Here is a 20,427-nt window from a genome sequence, read left to right on the forward strand (position 1 = left end):
AGGCCACAAAACACCCATTGACTGTGAAGCTTAGATTTGCTGCATAACAAATGCCTGCTTTCATAATAAGTTAATAAAGCTGTTTCAGAAATAACAGCACGAGAATCTGCAGATGCTGACCTAAGGGGAAAAAAATACAAGCAACATTCAGCTTTTATTTGATTATTTATTAAATATTTATCACAGTATCTGAGAACTGAAGAAAATTCATTCTGCCCAGCTGGTCATTCTGAGATTTTGAAGTCAGCAAAAAGATGGCAAAAGGGATTTCTTGTTCCTTCTGGGAGTTGTAAATCACACTTTGAGACTGCAATTTGGTTCTTTGCTCCCGTTTCCCCATCTCTGAGACAGGGAAGAAGTTTCTTTACTCACTTACATGGGAGACAGCTTTAATTCAGGAAGTGTTGTGGAAAACACAGAAATCTGGATCGTCACTGGCCCTGCCAAAAGTTGTTGGTTATAAATAAAATGAGCCAGGAGAAAATCCTTAGTCCTGGGGCGTCAGGGCTTGTAGCCCTTGGATGGTTCCTGGGATCCAGGCATTGCCTTGGAGCACCACTCAGATCCAAGTGTTCCCCACCTTTCTCATCAGTCAATGCAGATTTTCTTGATGGCCAGTGGCTGAGCAAATATGCACAGAAGGGAATATTTTGGCCAGAAAAGGGAATTAAAGGGGATGTTGATTACAATCTAAATATTTCCCCCTTTGAAGTGAGCAGGTCTGTGTTTGGGCAGGATCAGATACTCTTTTCTCACAGTTTGAGGCACATCATGAGTTATTTTGTGTTCTTGCTGTTGGGAACATGATTTCATTGCAGCCTATTGCAAAGGGCTAACTGAGGTAAAGGGCAGGGAAGGTGTTGGGATACAGATGCCCTGTGCTCACAGCCCACTCTCTGGCTGGAAAATCCCTATAATGTGCTATAACACAGCTATCTTCCAGTGCAACTGTTGGGTGGGGAGAACAGGAGGGTCAGGAGATTACCAGGGTAATTCTCTCTGCCACGCACAACCCCTCCTTGATCATTTGTTGAGTTTGAGAAGCTGAGATTTGAGCTTTATTCCTGCCTGAGAGGTCTTTATTCTTTCCCTTTCCACATATTCAGGAGGGTAATAAAGTCAGGAAACGTGAGGAATCTGGTCAATGCTGTATTCCAGCCCTGCCACACATTCCAGTGCCCTGCATTTAAAGAGTGTATTTTGGAAATCAGCCTCCTTTTTTTCCCTACCATTTATTCCAGTTCTCATACTTTTCTAAGCATCTGTTACAGGGAAAAGTCAGTGGGTGTCAGTGTCATTCAGGATCAGGCCGGGACAAGCAGGGCTCTCCTACGTCAGAGCTTTCCAGGGCTTTACCACATTTGGATGCAGCGTGGAGTCAGAGATCTGGGATGAATTGCGCTTCCACATCTTCTTTTTGTGTCACTGAGATAAAAAACAGAAAGCATCAGCTCGCAATAAATTCCCAGATGTGCTAAGTAACACACAATGGAGGTCCTTTCAGCAAACTGTCAGAAGGAGGAGACTTCACTGGGATTAGGAAAGGGCAGCTGCCTCTCTGCCGAGTTTTGGGCTTTACAGCTGCTCCCCAACCTATTACAACCTCATTTATCCACTTCAGCCCCGTCCCCTGTCTTGCCTCTGCTGCAGACAAGGGCTGTGTGAAGGATAAGGAGCTTCATCCTCTCCAGAGGTGCTGGAGCTGTGATAACATCCCCAGTGCTGAGGGCAATTTTGGAGGGTTTAAGGGTTTTGGCAGCTCACAGAATCACAGAATAATCCAAAAGGATCATCAAGTCCAACTCCTGGCCCTGCACAGGACCATCCCCAAGCATCACACTGAAAAAGCTTGTGCAGGAACCATTTTCTCAACTACAAAAAAATCAGATATTTGGTATTTTGTGAGTTGCCACCCTCCAGAAAGAACATCGTGGCTGGGTCAGGATCAAGACAAAAGGAAGAAAAATGACATACCTATGGCTCCAAGCCTGCAGGAAGCATTTCCATACCATGCTGAACACTTGGCTGGTCTGCCCTCAACAGAGCTACAAAAAGATGTTTTTTATGGCCAGAGATGGTTTTCTTCTGAATATGAAAACTCAGATATAAAAAGGCCTTTATTTACAAGTGTTGATGCAGAGAGATTTGCAAACTGCATCCCTGAGCCAGCGAAGATTTCTCTGTGGGGGTGGGAGTAGAGTGGGAAGTCAGTGGTACAGGGTATTGGGAATGATCCACCACACTTTGGCTCTGCCACTTCTGGTCTCTTTTGCACTCTTTGCACTGGGCCCCTGAGAATTTTGCCTGCACAAATGCATAGAAAGAACTGAAATTAAGTTGAATCCAGCTTTTCACTTATCCCATGCAAGCTTGATCCTTAACCATCTCTTTCAATGTTTTTTTGGGATGGCTCACATAACTTGGGAAGTTATGGGGAACAGATCAGGTGATGAGAATCACCTGCTCCCCTTACACAAGCAGTGATAAGACCCTCCATGTACCCCCAGCTGTCCAGGCTGGCAAAGCTCAGAAGATTTCTGGGCTCAAAAACTTCATTATCTGTAGCAAGTGCAAATAACTGCACCCACTGATTCTTTCTTGGCACATTTAAACAAGAGTCGCATTTTTAAAGCTTTCTGTCAGAAAAATGATCCGAAGGAGGTTCCTTTTACGAGTGAAAGTCCACAACATGAGCCTTGCCCCAATTATTCCTACATACTGGGACGACAAATGTGTCTAGCTGGGAGCCTTGCCACTTCCCTCCTTTCCATGGAGAAATAAGGGAAAGGTTGAGAACTGAGGTTGTGAATCCCTGCTGTACCCCTGGAAAGTAATAATAGCAGCATCAGTAATAGCTCTTAAATCAGGAGGACTTGCTGCAGCCTCGCTCCCACGAGCTTTGCATGACAGCCCTGAGCGTTCACGGGAATGACATGTTCCCAGCAAGAACATTCTCATTTGCATTATGGCAGGACATGGAGACCCAAGTTAGATTTTAAGTGTTGAGCAAACCTGATGTGACAACATAGTCCTTGTTTCCATACCCTGTTTAGACTAAGCTGACCCTTTTCAAACCCTCCTCCCTGCTCCCAATGAAAGCTTTGTGGAAAGGCTCACGCAACGCGACGAAGGAAAAGTATAAAAGCAAGAGAGAAAAGGAGGCAAAAAGCATTTGAACCTTCACTGACTCCAGAAATTCCTGCAAGCACTCAGACTTCTCCATTTTCTAATTGAGGTAACGAGACTACAGGCTACTCTGTTAATTATTGAAATGTGGAATGGACTCATATATGAGTAATGCCATTGTCTATTTTTGAAAAATAGTAAAATCAGAGACAGGTTAAAATTTTTTTATATTTTTCTACACAGACACTACTTTAAAGCACATTGTTTTATTAACACAAGGCTGACACGTTGTGTTGGCCACAAAGCCACTGATCAGGCCAAAATACATGGAGGAAAATATCATTATCAGACCAAACTACACTCTCCGACTACAATCTAAACTACTCCGTGGTAACTATGCCTGATTCTGCAAAATGATTAAATTCATGTTCTCATGAAAGTTCAGCCTCCAATTTGTAAGGAGTCCAGTGTTCAGCTCCAAATCCCTTTGCAGCAGATAGAAATGCTCATTAAATTCAACATGCCTTGGATCAGGCTCCTATCTGGAGTTCACATATGTACAACCCACAGAAACAATCTCAGTGGTTTATTTCTATCCTCGTGCAGGTAAAAACTGAAAAGTAAGGAAGCTGATCTTTTCCCAGCAAATAGAAAAATAAGGAGAAAACTATATACTAATAGAATAACATTAATTCTCCTTGTGGGATGAGCATTTCGAATCAGAGGAACAATTTACTGTACCTAATGATTTCAGGAGCACAAATCCCACAGGAGATAATAGGATTTCACTTTACATTCAGTTACACACTTTTAAAAATGCTTCCTCTAATTACAAAGCTGTTATTATGAGTCCAACGTGTGCATATTAGGCATACACAGAGGAAGGATAACATGCTATACTCACTAAATCAGACAGAAAACATGCATTTTCAAGAAATAATTCAATGTGTTTTCTTTGTGTTCAGCTTGAAGGTTACTTAGGTTTTAACTACAGGAAACTATAAGTAAGATTATTTTTTCTAGGTTTTTTTTTTTGTAAAACTAAATAGAAAATTAAGATATATATCTTTTTCTTCAAGAACTATGCCATTATATATAGTGAGGTACAAATTACAGACAATTAAAAGTAGATTTATAGTAAAATATGAATATAAGATATAATGAAATTAGTTTCTACTGTTCATAAATAAGTACGATGTAATATATAAAATAGTTTTCACTATTAATGATTTTTTAAAATACTGTACTGTGATTTTAAAATGGAACTGATATCTGCAACCATGGCAGGAATATAATCCCTTTATTAGTGTTTGTATCAATATAATGTACTGGTTTTAAATGTTATTTTGTACTGAGAAGAATATTTTATGAAGTTAAATTTCTATAGATGTTGTGGCTGTTAATGTGTTCCACGATTTACGACCGATTTTGGTTTTCAGATCAGGGCTTGTGTGTTTCAGAGAAATATTTTGCCAACGTTGTTATTCCCTTCTAAAATTCCATTTCAATGGTAATGTATTTTTAAAGAGTGAAGCTCAAGAACAGAAATAGCACATATTTTTTTAAAACTATACAGCCTTGTATAGTTTTCATATACAGCCTAACATTCATCATCATCTCCCTGCTGCTTTAGAACCACTAATGTTATTATTCCCTTCTTTTTTTTTTTTTTTTTTTTTTTTGCTAGGTAGAAATATTAATGAGATATCATTTCCCTGCTTTTGTAAAAACCTCTCTCATGTTGCTTGTTGGATAAAAACCCAAAAGCCGGTGAGCAGCGAGACCACACTCGGACTTGCAGCTCCGTGAACTCACAAAACATGCTTCTCATTTCACCCTTGTTCCCTGCCTTTGCTTTAAGCTGCCCCCAAATTTCAGCAGCAAAAATTCTCCCCATCCCCATCCGTTCCCCATCAAAGGAATCAATACCTTATAACAGAGGCAGGTCGGAAAAAAAGAAAAAAACACAAACAACCAACCGGGCAAACTGATTAAACAGCGGCGAAAAAAAACTCTCTTAGACATCAGATTTCCTGAGCTTTTTCCCCTCTCTCGCTGCACTACTTACTTGTAATTATGTCTGGGGCCATTCCTTCCTATTCCACAGGATAAACTGGAATATACTGCTCGGCAGTTTTGTCTCGAGCTCTTTAAACACTAGAGACCTTATAAGCAAACAACCCTTTTTTTTCTGCCTGTTATGAAATTTTAATGATCTTCCAAGGCTCTCAAAATCAAACCAACTTTCTTCCCTCCCCCTGCCCCAACAACTTGGCTCCTTTGTACCTTTTGTTTCAGAACTGTGCCCAAACTAAATATACCAAACCGGGAGGGATCTATAGCTTTAAAATAGGGGTTAAAGTGGCCCTTGTTTTCCTGCGTGTCTTCTCGTTCCTGGTAAACTGCGGGATTTTGCTTGGGGAGCGTTGGAAAAAGCAGATTGGGGAGTGGAAACTGGATCAGAGGTGGACAGAGAGTCCTCAAAAGGGGTTTCATGGAGGGGACGAGGGTGCCAGCGCCAGTGTATGCCAAACAGCTTTGTGATGGATGTGTTTATCCTTAAAACTAAGGTCCCATTCAACGCTGCCATGGCCGGGATTGGGAAGGCGGGCGGCGGGAGAAGTGCTGGGTGAACACGGGGGGTGTGTTAAGGCGCCTTGTTTGAGCACTCCCTGAAGTGCCAGGGCAACAGTTTGTATTAAAGGTGATTTGTAGACCTTAAGGATCACTGTAAGGACCCCAAAAGGGTTTTATTTTGGTGGGAGAGAGGACAACCTCCCTCCACAGCCTTCCCCACCTCAGGGCACCGCTGGACTCAAGGGACTGCAATGCACGAGGAGCTACGAGGTGACGAGAAATGCTGTAAAATAAGTAAAATCCTGGCTAGTCCCTGTTGCTGGAATGCATTTTCTCAGCTCAGTGCTTGTCTGGAGATCATGGGTACTGCCCTAAACTCTGCCAAAGTCACCTTTGCTGTTCTTTTGATCCCCTTCACCTCAATAACTCCAAATTCATAGTATTTGACTCCTCTGTAACACCTCCTGCTCCCAGTCCTGCACTGCTCAGTCATAGGTGGAAATTACAGCCTTTCTGAATGTTCCCTAATTTATGCCAAGTGCTTTTGGTCAGTTTGGAGAGAGCTGGCTGGGAATCCTTAAAATGCTGGTTTGTATCCCTGAGATACAGCAAACAGCCATTACAAGTGGAGTTAACAGGTTGTAGCTCAAATTCCACTTCAAAATTTGATGTGTGGAGAGCACCAGAACAAAACATGACCTGGCTGGAGCCCTCTCTGCTTCCAAAGGCAGATTTTAGAGAATGATGATATGCAACACTTGGTGTGATTAATAGACATGTGGAATGTGTAACTGGAATTTCACAACTTTCAAGAGTGTTTTGCTGTCTCAAGAAGAGGAGATCTGATGTAACTCTTGGTTTCAGGGGAGGAAGATGGTTGGTGACTGTCCTAAACCCATTTTGTTGTCCTCATCAGTCCATTGGCATATGGATGGAGAAGAGAAGAAATAGCTATAAGAAGAGTCCAGAGAAAACATTTGGGGTAAGAAGGAGAAGAAGAATTAGAGGTAGGAGAGCAGGTCATAGGTTGCAGACCATGAATTTTTGGGGTGTTCAATAAGCCCCAGAGCATCCCTCTTGACAACAAGTCCTCCCCATGAAGGGAGGAAGGGGCTGCACTTCCAAATTGCCCCCAGCCCTCCTCATTTAGCATTTAACCCTGTGCAAGGGGCCGGAGCACAGCTGAGCACGGCCAAGAGCTGGCCTGGGAACAGGGTCCGGGTTAGGATTGCACACATCAGTAACTCACTCCCACGGCCCTGGGCAGCATTGTTCTCTAAAAGCAGACATGTTTCCTTCCAAGTAGCAGACATGGAAAGAAAAACACACACAAAAACAAATCGTCTCGTCCTTCCTTCTCCGGATGGCGGGCAGCCCGCTCCGCTTGTCACTGAGGCTCGAGGTGGACACGGTCCCAGTCTGACAGAGGTGATGGGGGAATGAAGAAGTCGTCCCCAAGTCCCTTTCCCTTGGAAAATCCACTCCTGAGGATGGCTGATCCTGCCAAGCTTTTTCCTTGACCTCTCCTATGGGTCCTACCAACCCATCTCAGCACATGACAAAGGCAGGCATGGGGTGCTTGGGGGTTTTCATTGTGTCAAACTCTTCCTACTCTAAATTAGCTCATGGTTCTATTAGGCTTCCCTAATATTCATCTAGTGTAGCTCCCTGCCTTTCTGCAAGTTCTGGAGCTTTCCTAATGTCTTTCAAAGTTTTGGGGTTTTGACTGGGAAGAAATCACTGCAGAAAGAAACAGAAACAGCTGTGGATTATTGTATCCCTCCTCTTGGGCTGCATTCAGTCCTCATGTCCTGAAGGCATTGAGGGCGAAGCTCTGAAGATAAAAATCCTGTGTGTTTTCAAGGGGATAAACCCATTCTTTGCGATGGGATGTCCACCACTTGCTGCCCCAGCTCTGTTATCTGTCCCTCATCATCTATTTTTTTAAGCTTTCTCTCTTCACAAAATATTCAATAAATCATAACAGACTCAAAACACAGTTGGGCATCTGTCCTGCTGCTGGGGCTTTTGGCTGCTTTTAGATCATTAAACAGGCCTGGCTTTACACAACCTGACAAATACGAGGTGAACTTTACCCCTGGGTCTGCCACCTTCACACAACAAGGGCACATATTCCACAGCTGGGGAGCTGTTATTCGACTCGGACTGTACCACAGGTCAGAATTTATGACTTTGTTATTATTATGTTTGTGAGTTTTACAGCCACACGGGTCCCGCGGGAACCCGCAGCACTTTCGCTCGGCCGTGTCAGTCAGACATTCGTAACGCACCAAAGAGGAAGCATTGAAAATGCTGGGAATATCCTGTCTAACACTGTCTCTCATCTCTCTGACCCTCAGGTAAGGGCCAGACTTTGTTTGCACCCAGCATCGGAGGAAGCTGATAAAGGGCATAAGAGGAACATGGAGGGGGAGTGAGTGGCAGTGAACACTCAGCAGTGTTACTGCCAGACACCTCTACTGCCCTGTTTGTTCCCTCTAATGACACATGTCCCAAATTTCCTGATCATAACAGTCATCGTGTTGCTCTTGGTGTTTTATTGCCCTCTGATGTTGAGCCAGGAGCTTCACAATGGAAGTTAACCTGATGTTAATGAGTTTAACCACTCCAGTTCATCTGCTGACTCCTCAGAGCGTTAATGGCTTTGGGGGGACACAGAGAGGTGTTTTCACTCACGTACGATGGGTGAACACACCACACACTGCCCAGATTTCACTGTGAACCACCAGCAGCAGTGCTGACAATTCAAAAGCTTTGCTTTTTGTCTTGTGGATGCCCGTGGTTTGCCAGGGGTGGTGTCACTGGTGGGGTAAAATATCTGGAGTGGGAGCCTTTCCCCAACAGATGCAATGGATGGATGCCCATGAGCATCTGCCAGGTTTCCTTGTGGGGACTGCAGTGACTAAACCTCTTTGCTGCAATGTGGATTGTAGGGTCACTGATGTGATGGCGTCTCTTACTGAGCCATCCAGTGTGTTTAGCTATTAGAAATGCTCCTATTTGGCCATGTGACCCCCCTGCAGCAGCATGGTCCTTCCCACCAAGTTGCCACAGCCCTCAGGGGATCTTCACTCTTTAGAAAAGTCCAAAGCTTCCCAAGCAGCAAATGCCTTCACCCTCAAGGAGCACCAGCATCTCCTGCTGTCCACAGCCAAGAGCTGACAGAGGCTTTTTCACTCTCTCCCTTTCTGGGGACACCCAGGCCAGGAACCAGGATATCTGATGGAGATGGTGTAGGCCAGATCTGACATCTTTGCCTGAGCCACTGGCCTCTGAAACCATAAAATACCAAGGTCATGATATCCTCAGAATTTTTGTCCCTTTTCCTTCCTTCCCTGGTCCCTCTTTCACCCTCTTGCAGTCAGGACGGTAACACACAGACCTACAGGATTCAACTCCCTTAACAGGCATTATGCTAAAGGCAGCAATGGAATTGCATTTTATGAGACCTGGGGTCTGACATTCCTCACATTTGGATGTAGAAAATATCCAATCAATGTCATCCTTTCATTGCCTGTCCATCCTGGGAAAAAAAGTGTGCGCAGATATGTGTAACTATTATTGGGACCCACAGACCTCTGACTTGGGAACACACTGTGCAAGCCAACCTTGAACACGTACATTGAACTTAAAAAACATATATAATAAAAAATATCTAACTCCCAGGTACCCAGTGATTATTCTGTAGCACAGGATAAGCTTTCTAACTGCCTTTTTTTTTCCTCCTGTCTGAAGAAATTATTCCGTTCTGCACCTGTCCATGGAATATATCATCTTAATTCAGCATACCTCAGCCCCTGCTGGGCAAAGGCAACTGGATACCCCCAAGAAAAGGCCAAAGCAGGAGTCCTTTAACCTAATAAGGCAGACAAGGCTACAAAGGCATCTACGATTCCCCTGGATTTTCCTCCGGGGAGGCAGGTGCTATCGATCCTCGAGGAGCACAAACATCTGACATGGCCTTGACTCTGTTGTGCCTTTCCTTCACTGCTGTATGTTCTTGTGCTACAGTCGCTGGTTTTCCAGATGAGATGTAAAGCCATTGAATCCCACAACAGTTTGGGTTGGAAGGGACCTTAAAGCTCATCTCATTCCATCCCATTGCCATGGGCAGGGACACCTTCCACTATCCCAGGTTGCTCCAAGTCCCGTCCAACCTGGCCTGGAACAATTCCAAGCCTGGGGCAGCCACAGCTGCCTTCTCTCTGCAGATCCCTGTCTCAGGCTCTTGTGCTGAGGATGACCCTAAAAGCCACGTGGTTGATGGTTAGGAGGCTGCATGCCCAGCAAAAATTATGTACAGCTGTAGGAAGCTGGGACTGATCCTCTTGTCTCATGTTGCCAGCAAGGTCCCAGCAACACGTGGGAGCATGGGAGGGAGAGGAGCATCCAAGGAGGGGATGGTGCTGCTAAAATGGCAATGGGAGGGATTTGCTAAGGACTTGGTGGGAGAACAGGAGAGATTCAGTGTCCCCGGAGCCTGCAGGGTCTCCCACATGTGCCAGCAATTCACACTCCGGCTTTTATGAGGTGAGAGGAGCTGCTGGAAGGCATTTTCCCCAGCTTGTTGAGGAGTGTGATGCAAAGCCCTCCTGGTGAGGGCAGGCTCTCAGCCCAGGTGTGAGGGACAGCAGTCAGTGGAGTTCCTGGAGTCTGCACATGCCAGCCTGGAGAATGGGCATGGGAAAAGGTCAGAAATGTAACATCTGCTTTATTAAAAAAATAAAATAACCCTCTGTTCAAGCACATAAGTGCTTTCCTGCAGTAGGAGAATTTCCCTCTTTCAGGAGCTTCTGAATGAGGAAACCAAGAATTTCAAAAGAAAAAAAAAAAAGAAGGAAGATGGAGATAAACTTCAGCTCCAATGCTGAAGGCTGAACAAATGCAATCTGCTTTTCTGACACTCAGCAGAAAGAAAGGCAGAGCTGAGTAGGAAGAAAGAAGGATCTGATTTCACGTGCCTCATCTTAATGAGCCCAACATCACACGTGCCTTTAGCAACAAGAAAATGCTCTGCAGGCACTCAAATGCCTGTGTGTGTGTTTGTGCACTCGTGTGACGCAGGGCTGAGCCGCGTTGTTCAAGCCCAGCTCCCCTCTCGGGCACCCAAATTAGTCCTGGAGGGCGCTTGGATTTGCACTTCACACTCTCAGCGAAATGTTAGACCTCTGTGTGCTGCGTGAGAGGGGAGAAAAGGCAGCTCTTTCCCTGGCACTCGGGGTGACCTGGCTCTGTGTCGGTCCTGGCACCCCCCAGACCCACACACATTTTTTTATTCCTCGTTACATCCTGCGCGAATTCCTTCTGGTCTGAGAGTTTCCATTCTTGATCTCTGTCCAAAGGTGAGCGTTCGCTGTTGAAAGTTTGTTCTAAATTGATTTAACTATTTTTAAAAGTTCCTCATTGCTGAATAAATACACCTTTCCCCCTGCAAATGTGTTTCCCTGATTTTCTCCTCCAAAGGGAGCGGCAGGGATTTAGTAAAGCGTTTTAGAAAGAATAGTGTGGTTGATACCAAGGGAGCCAAATGAAAGAGAAACAAAGAAAGCAAACAGGATATTTATGGCAACTCTAGAGAGCTCTCTGTATGTAGCCATTAAAATAGCCCTCAAATGAACAATACTGGCTTTCTGCTCTATCCTCAAACACAGAGGACAAACTTTGAAAGACTCCTACGCACATCCAAGGCTTGTGTGGGTAACTGTGGATTGGCAGGTGAAAGGAAATAATCCTGAGCATGTTCTTAACCTGCATGAAAAGCAGTTTGACTGCTGCATACATTGGAATACACACACTGATTTGTTTTCAGATGTAGCTTAACCATTCACTCTGCATTTCCTTGGAGAAAACTTACAATTCTTCAGGGCAAACAAAAATGTAGCAAAATTAGGCAGCACCTGTGCCCTTTCCTGCTTCAAATGTTGAGTTGCTACCTGTCCTCTTTAAAAAATGAGTCAATAAAATAGTCCCGCAAGAAAAAATTACTGTACTTTCAATTTTCTAAATAAACACAACAGAAAAACCATACAAGGCTTACGTAGTTTGCAAGTGCCTCTTAGAAAATAAAAATCACACTGTTTTCACAGTTTAGGCATCACTAATTTCCAGTGAATAGACCTTGCTGCATTAGCAATTTCCATCTCCACTAAATGACTCCAAAAGGGTCCTACACTGCCCAAATGTTCATTTTTTTCCTGTCAAAAAAATAAACTGCTGTTTCCCTTTTTGTGCACAAGCATTTGTCACTGTTATAACCTGGAGTCTTCCACTCTTGGTTGGGAACAGGCTGAAGGGAAGTATTGCCTGAGACACATCTTCCTTGGACAGCTTTGTCTTTTCTGCTCCTTTCTCCAGCAAACATATCAAATACCACTTTAGAAAGCTGGTTTGAACAAGCCAGCCAGTGTTTCAACATTCATTCTATTTTTCCAGCTGAATTTGAATTTTTTTTTAAAACATAAATGGCTTCATTAACGTCAATTTGCGGATCTGTTAAGATGTAGGTGGTCTGATGCCTTAAATATGACTGTACATTTGTTCCACTCCACCACCGAAAAACCCTTCAGTGGGATGCAATGTAAGGAATTACCATCCAGCTTCTTTTTTTTTGCTTTTTGTTTTCCAAAACAGCTGTGTCACAGATAGCCCACCCCTCCCCTTGCTCCTCTGACCTCTTATTCTGCAATCCTCTTGGATTCCCTCCAGGGAGGGCAAATATTCCCTCCACCTTCCCCCAGAATTGTATGTTCCTTTAACCTTGGAACGATCTTTAGCTGCTAAAAATAGACTCCCAATTCCAGACTTTTGCCGACTCTTCTCGTGCCACAACTGCCTTTTGACATTCTGTTCTCCCTGGTGGATCACATGCCCCGTCTCTGCCTCCCTGCCAAGGCTGACAAAAGCACAACGTGTCACCAAATTTTTTGAACAGGAATTCCAATGACCAGACAGGAAAAAAAAAAACAAACCAACAAAAAACCCCAATGATGTGTTGAGAAACTTTTTTTCATATGAAGACCAACAGAGAAAAAAAAAAAAACAAAACAGAATTACAGAGTCATGGAAACTCCAAATGGAAAATCATTAGGTTACCCAAGCAGTTTGTTTGCTAATTAGGGATGATCCCCTATGGCACTGGCTGGTTTAAAAGCCCAAAATGAGAGATCTCTCCCCAGTATCTAAGAAGATTATCCACAATCCAAGTTATCTCCCAGTGTTTCTGACTGAATTCCTCCTCTCAGAACAGTTTCCTGTCCTTTCCCATCATGGACCTCATCACCACCACTCCTTCCATCCCATCCTCATGAAAGGACTCGAGGTATTGAGACTTTCTCCACAGGAAATGTCTATTTTTTCCACAAATATTTGTAGGGTAATATCCCCGCCTGGTGTTTTATCAAAACAGAGGTACTCGATAATCTTAGAAGTCTTTTCCAAATTAAATTATTCTTTGTTTCTAATTAGGATAAATTATCTTTCAGCTTTCCAATTTTCCTTTGGTTTTGGCTGTTGTTTATCCTGTTTATCCTGGTGACTCCTTCCAGTATCACAAAATCAGGCAACACTTTGCTGGTAACAAGGGGCAGCAGGTGGGATGATGTGACCTGACCACAGAAGAGCAGTTGTCTCCTGGATGTCACCCCCACATACATCCCAAGAGTTCATTTTCCCAATATTAATATACACTTGCGAAAAACTAGTGATTTGCTGTTTGTCAGCAATAGCTCAGATTTTTGTCAGTGTTGGCTTTTTCATTTTTTTCCCCTTTTGTTGTATATTTGTCCTTTTGACTACCCCTTTCTAAAGGATTTGTTGATTTTTTTTGTTTGTTTGTTTTGTTTATTTATTTATTATATTTTTTCTTTTCTGCTCACTTTTCTAATCCCTTAGAGCAACAGGGGAAACAGTAGAGGAACGTCAGGTCTGATGTAGCCAAAAATGCTGTAAATGTAGGATTTTTCCAATAAGTCTCCTATTTGAATATTTCTTTGCTATTTCTTCCAGAGGAAGCTCTCAACTATGCTGTGGAACTTGAACTTCCTTGTCTCCTTGTTGTTTGTTCATTCCCTGCTCAATGTTGTGTTTTGCAGAGACCTGTTCCTAGTTCCCATCACACACTTTTAGGTTTCTCCATCCAAGGAGCTGCCAGAGGGTCTCTGTGAACACTGTGCTCAAGTCTGGGTACGTGACAGTCCCATTTCACTGTGCTGCTCCAAAGGCCATCCCACGGACCACCCGTGAGCATGAGCTTTCTCAGGATTCACAAATAATCTTTCAGCCAAATCCCAGAGGAACAAAGATACCTCTCTGTCTGTCTGAGGAGAAACAGATTTAATTGTTGCACAGCCGTAAGGTATCTCTAAAGAGTGCACAGAGATAACCACAGAGAAAATTGTGCAATGAAGGGATGACTCTCTGGATATTCCAGACCTGAGGCACGGACAGAAGGTGAAATAGAGTTTCCAACTGACATCAATATTATTGTGCCCTTTGTCACCCCATCCTTGATTTCAATCAGTCACTTGGACCCCATCAATTGCTTCCATTTTGGAAACATAAAATGCTTGTGTTATTTAAGAGCACCAGAGTGAAAAGGGGGTGAAGAAAAGCAAATCTGAAAACTTAATGCAGAGAGCCTCTGACAAGTTGGTGGTCTGGTGGGGTTGAATGATCTCTTTCTGGGTTTCCTTGCTGCTGAGAGCAAATCCTCAGGGCTAAAGGTGCACAGCTCCAAGTGAAACCATTTGTAGCTGTGTCCTGGTAGCACCATAGATCACTTTCATTTGAGAACTGTCCTCACAATCTCTGCTTGTTCCTGATCAATACTTCTCTATGAATAAAAGTGAACAGAACAAATTGGAAAGATTTATTAACCCTGCTGATATGTTAAAAGCATTCTGTCAAAGAATTTGAAAAATGCTTCTCATATTTAGTGTTCAGAGACAGAAAATCCCTTTTGAGAAAGGAAAGGTATGTAAAATACATCAGTACCTCAGTGTGGAAATCCAGACCTGGCTCACTATATACATTACAGATGAATAGGTATTATTGAAAACTGCATGTGGTTCTTAGCGGGGAGAGCAGCTCCACATAAGAATGAGAAAGTAATTGTCAGCACTCAAGGAGAAACACTGGTCACATCTTTAAGGGAGTTGAGAGAATGGGAGGCTTTAAGATGGTAAAACACAAGATTAATGGAATTGGGAGAAGCTGTTGACAGAATTTCTTGAGGGGAATGAAATTGGAAAGTGATACTGGTTGGGACGCGGCCCTTGGAAATTTGCAGCAGTCTGAAGCCATACCCAGATCTCCTCACTGTAATAAAAGCAGGGGCTGAAACCAAATGAGGATTTGAACCGCATGTCAGAAAGTCACTGCTGGAGTGGGATTCCAAAAAGCACGTTGCAGAGCAGCGAATGAATCACAGCCCACAGGGTGCAGAACACACACTAAATGAATCCAGCATGATGCACTGCTCTGCAGGGCAATCACCACCTTCAGCACTGGCACAGAAAGCAACAACCAACCTCAACGTGTCACTTTTGTCCAAAATATTTTTCAAAGGTTAGGGCAACACACAGCACAACTGGGGGTGCCTCCAGAGGAAAGAACACCCCTGGCCAAATCGCTTTCCAGTTTGTGCTTTGGAGTTTACTGGACTGGCATAAAAGAAGAGGAGTATCCTGCAGCCCAGCCCAGACTAATGTGCTGCTACTGGGATGGGGAAGAAACAAGAAAATATGTCAAAGAACACACTGGTTTTGTATGCAGGTGATATTCTGGTAATTTCTTAGCAATGCTAAAACATGAGGCAAGTTCATGGCCAGGAGTTTGAAGGCAGGTCTTTTTTCTTCTGGACCTGGCAAGGAGGCAGAGAGTTTTATTGGAAGCAGACAGAGTTTCCATGCCTTTGTCAACTCCAAATTAGGCTGTTCTTCTGGAGAACATCTTTAATCAACTGGAAGCTGATCAACCCACTTCATGAGTTGGGTTTTTCACTGGAACAATATAGTAACACCAGAGGCCTCTGAGCTGTGCTCCAGTTAGAGTTCTGACATTTGAAGCTCTGGATGGCTTAAGCAAGGCACTTAAAAAAAAAAATCTATAATTTCTTAATAAAGGGAAATGGGTAGGACTTTCTCCATAAAGAACCTCCACTTTTGGACCTCCACTTTTGGAAAGAACTGTCCCTACTCTGGATGGAAACACCCTCAGATGTCAAGAGGATATTAGAGTGAACAGGCACAGTTCTCCCATAAAGCCATTTGGTGAAAGAGTGGTCAATGTCTTGAGAGCACTCAAGGAAAGCAGACCCTTCCAAGAGCAGATCACCCTCCTGGGGTGCTGAGGCAATACCTCCTCGAAGCTAAAAAGCTATTTTTTGACTGAAGGGACAGCATTCACCACTGATTGTAGGAGGTCTTCCCTGTGAGGTCTTCCAAATCCCTCATGGCCATGTTGAGCCTACCCAGGCTGTGAAAGCCAAAACTATTCCAGGCAAAGTGAGTACAGCAGTAGGAAAGTCAGCTGGAAACACACTTTTTAAAAAATTTCACAGGGAGAAAGGGAATAAAGTTTGATCATTTCTTCCACAGCACTGGCCTGGAATTAGGGATTATAGCAAGATGCAACATGAAAAGCATCTTACTGTATTTTTTTTCATATTTTTGTCCTCTTTGAGGAGTTGGGGAGGAGGATTATGGAGAACACAGAAAAAATGTAAAATAGTCATCTTTCTCATTTGACCTGCTTGCTTTCCTAAATAAAGTGACATTGGAACACTTCACACTAAATGGCATTTTCTGACATACCCACAAGTATGTCTTTCCTCCCTGTTGCATGATAATCCAACACCTAGGAATGCTCAGCCAGCTGGATCACTCACGGGGCAGACTATTCCAGTAAGTCCCTCAGAAAACAGATGTTGGATCCAGCACTGGAAAGGCTCATGAAGACCTGCCTCCCGCCGCAGTCAGCACAAGAGGTTGTTTAGAACCAAACAGAACAAAGAAAAGGGATTTTTTGGGGGGGATGTGTGTTTTCTGGTTGGTTTTAAACTTAAAGTTAAAATCGGGGATGCAAAAGCAGGGGCTGGAGGAGCATCTGATGATTTGGACAAGTGGGTTTGAATCTCAGAACAGATATTACATTTGGTCTCTAACCCTCAGTGTAGACTAGAAGAGGTTCTCAGTGGAATATCAGATTTTCAAGTGACTCTGCAGTCTTCCATCACAACTCCTCATCACTAAGTCAAAATATATTAATATCAAACTTTCAAGGCCTTTTCTGAGGGAAGGGTGGGCTAATTTCACACAATATTGTCGAAGTGGGGATGAGAACCCTCTTCCATCTGCTCTCCCCAGTTGCCAGGGGCTGCTGTGGTTCCACACAAGAAAATGTTAATTACATGATCATGCTGTGTTTCTTTCCATCCAACCCCCTACTTCATTCAAAGCCTTGGATGGAAAGCACAATGGGAATGAATCCAGGCTGTGCCTCAAATGGGCTAGTTTTTGCATGTCTCACCTCTTTTTTTCACAGTAGTTGGACGGGGCATGAACTTGTAGCAATCAGATATCTAAAGGCTTTATAGAATGGGGACAATTTAAGGTTGCTTGGATGTTCTGGGTCCAAGCACTTCCTAATCTTCTCAGAGATTGAGTTTACAACTTAAACATTTCTTAAATGCTGATTTTAGATGTGCTGCAGAGTTAAAAGAAGGCTGCCGTCGTAGGAGATTGGAATTCTATTTAAAAAAATGACAAGCAAAAAACCTCAATTATTTAGGATCATCTACAGGGATTATCCTGAGCAGTGGAAGTTGGGATTGACTGTCACACTTAGCTGTCACCCTGAGACCTACAATGGAGTATTTAAATAAAGTAGTTGGGGCAAAGGACTTGAAACCCTTTGCTGTAGGAAACAGTTCTGCAATGATCCCATTAAATGGCAGGAAGATGTGCCATATCTGCATTTTGCTCCCCGGATAAATTGTATATAGAGCTTTGATCTCCACGCTCCATATGACTTCCATGAAAAAGTGCCTTTCATATCCCGGGCATTGGAGAGTGTGAGAAGACATGAGGGTCTGGCTCTGTAAGATTTATAGGGGCATTTAGTCAATCACTTCTCCACCCTCCACGAGCTGGGCTTGCCCCAGCGCTGCCCGCCAGCCCCAGCCAAATCAGTGTTTGATCTGAATACGCTGCAGCAAAGCCCACCATTTGTGCGTGATTACCCAAATTACAAAGCCATTTTGTAATACGCCCCGTAACGAATTAAATGAAAAAACATGCACAATAATGAGGTCTTTATTTCCCGACTTTTATTTTCTGCAGCAAAATGAATAAATTGAATGATTTGAGCACCAAAACCCTCCAGTCCACCTTGCCCTAAACAAACTGTGGAGTGATTGCAGAAATGAAGAGGTAATTAACTGGGAGTTTAGCTCAACCAGCTGCTCTCTGTATTACCCAGGCAGACTAAGCCTTTGGCAACTGGGTTTGGTAACACCCCTCAGCAATTTTCAGCGTGTCTTTTCTCAGAGCCTTTAACGTGGCCAAAACCCCAGGAATCCACAGGTTTTTAAATGATCAAATCCACAATTTTTGCCTGCCTGTCATGTTCGTGCTGCAGACTTAGCGGATCTCCTAGAATAAGGTTTACAGCACGTCTTCTGGATTTGATTAGGAGAAAATCTGTACTTCATCTTAACTCCTCCACTTTTTCTGCCCTAGACCTGAGGAATGCAATATTGGCTTCTCCCTCAGCAACTCCCACGTTTGTAGCAAACATTATTGAGCTGGGTTTCTGTCTGGAGTGTACTATTTTAAAATGGCCTTATTCCCACCTGAGCACTGTGGCATCTCCAGCATTGAAAATTTTTATTAATTCATATATATATTGCTATTAATGATGTATATACTCCGTAGCTTGCCTTAAGCTTGAGAACCTATCATGCTCAAAACTGTCCTGCCTTCCAGGTTGCATTTATCAAGTTAATTAAACACTGAATAAAGAAGTACTGATGGCAAATTCCCTCCCTCCACACAGAATATAAAATATAGGCAATCAAGTAAAAAAGCTTTACTCATTCAAATTTATTTCTATACATTACCCAAGAGCTTTCCAATTTGCTTAGACGTACAAAAGCATATATTCTCTTTTTTTATGGCACACATATAATGTAATAAAAAAGTACAAAATAAACTCTTTTGGAACTCAAAATCAATAGTTTCTCCCTCTTGATTTTTTGTTTTTACTCTTTAGCAATGAACATCAATATTGCAACAAACACCAGCATGAGGCTTTCAACCAATGTTAAACCTCCTCTCAGCAAGCCAAAGGAATGTTTTCCATAATTTTTGTGGCAATATATTTTGGTGGCTCATGTAATCAGAGCTTTGAGAAGTTGTGCCTTCCTCTATCCCTATATTTTACCTGTTATATGACTGATCTTAATTTAACTTCCATAATCAATCCCTGCATCACCACTGTTGTAAATCCCATCTTATGCACATGTAGAGCATGTAGGGTGAGAAAATTTCCCACACCATGGTTCCAGACATGTTGGTTGGGAAGGATTTCTTTGCTGGCTGCTGATAATAACCGCTGGAAGTGAGCGGAAGGGCTTGAGGGGAGATATTAGCAAAATGCAAACAGATAAGGAAAGAAAAATGGGATATGTTTATCATTCCTGGCAGGGATTCAGTGTTCTGTGCTGGATGAGATGGTTCAGATTCCAGGGAAGCTACTGCATAGGTGTAGATTGCCCTGAAAAAACAGACTTGGCGCCTTTGATTTTGATTTGCTCCATATCCAGAATATCAACCCTTTTTTTCCTGCTGCAGGTGAACTATCCAATGAGGGGTCCTGAAGTCAAACATGCCTTGGTAGCTCACTACTAAATTATAATTGCAAGACTATGGGCCCTTAAAAAAAGACCTGCACAAATCTGCAGCTGAATTGAGACTGAAAGTGGCTTTCATTTTATTATTCAGCTATTTTTGTGTACCTCATTCATGTTGCTTAAAGTCCTACTCATGGATCAGGAATTAACAACTAGAGATGGTGCTAATATGGAGCCGAAAAAGGTGACCCCCAGGATGTTTTCTGGTTGACAAATCCTTTTCTTACTCTAAACTTGAAAGAAGCTCAAGCTATACTGGCTTTCAACAGAGAACTGCTGTTCACTGAGATACATTGATGAGTTTTTCTTCAGTTGGTAAATTTAGAAGAATTAAAAAAAGAGATAATTCTTTTAGAAAATAGCTAACACTGTTTGTTTACAAATATCACATCAGGAGTCAGGTTGATCTTGCTGGTGGATGTTCAGGGTAAACTCTGATTCCCAATCATGTGAAAAAACCCCCTAATTATTTTAATGCAACCCTAAATTCCTTTCTGTGTAACTCGATTTGCTGGTATCAATTAGTATGGAAAGGTTTTTCTGTGTAAATCTCAGTTTGCTTTTGGCACAAAAGCCACATAACTTAAGATTGTGTGCAAAAATGAAAGTGAAACTCAGCTGAGTCCATATGATTTCCTACAATTCTGTTTTCCAGGTCCAGTTTCCAGCAAACCTAGGACAGTTAGTTGGAAGCTCAAAAACCATTCTGAACCTTGGTTGACTTTTCAGTTTCAAAAAAAAGCCAAGATCGGGGCAATTTTTACCTGGTGTCCAGTTTCATAGGTACAGCTGGT

The sequence above is a fragment of the Lepidothrix coronata genome, unplaced genomic scaffold (assembly GCF_001604755.1).
Source record: "Lepidothrix coronata isolate B3197 unplaced genomic scaffold, Lepidothrix_coronata-1.0 Scaffold87, whole genome shotgun sequence".
Lineage (NCBI taxonomy): Eukaryota > Metazoa > Chordata > Aves > Passeriformes > Pipridae > Lepidothrix > Lepidothrix coronata.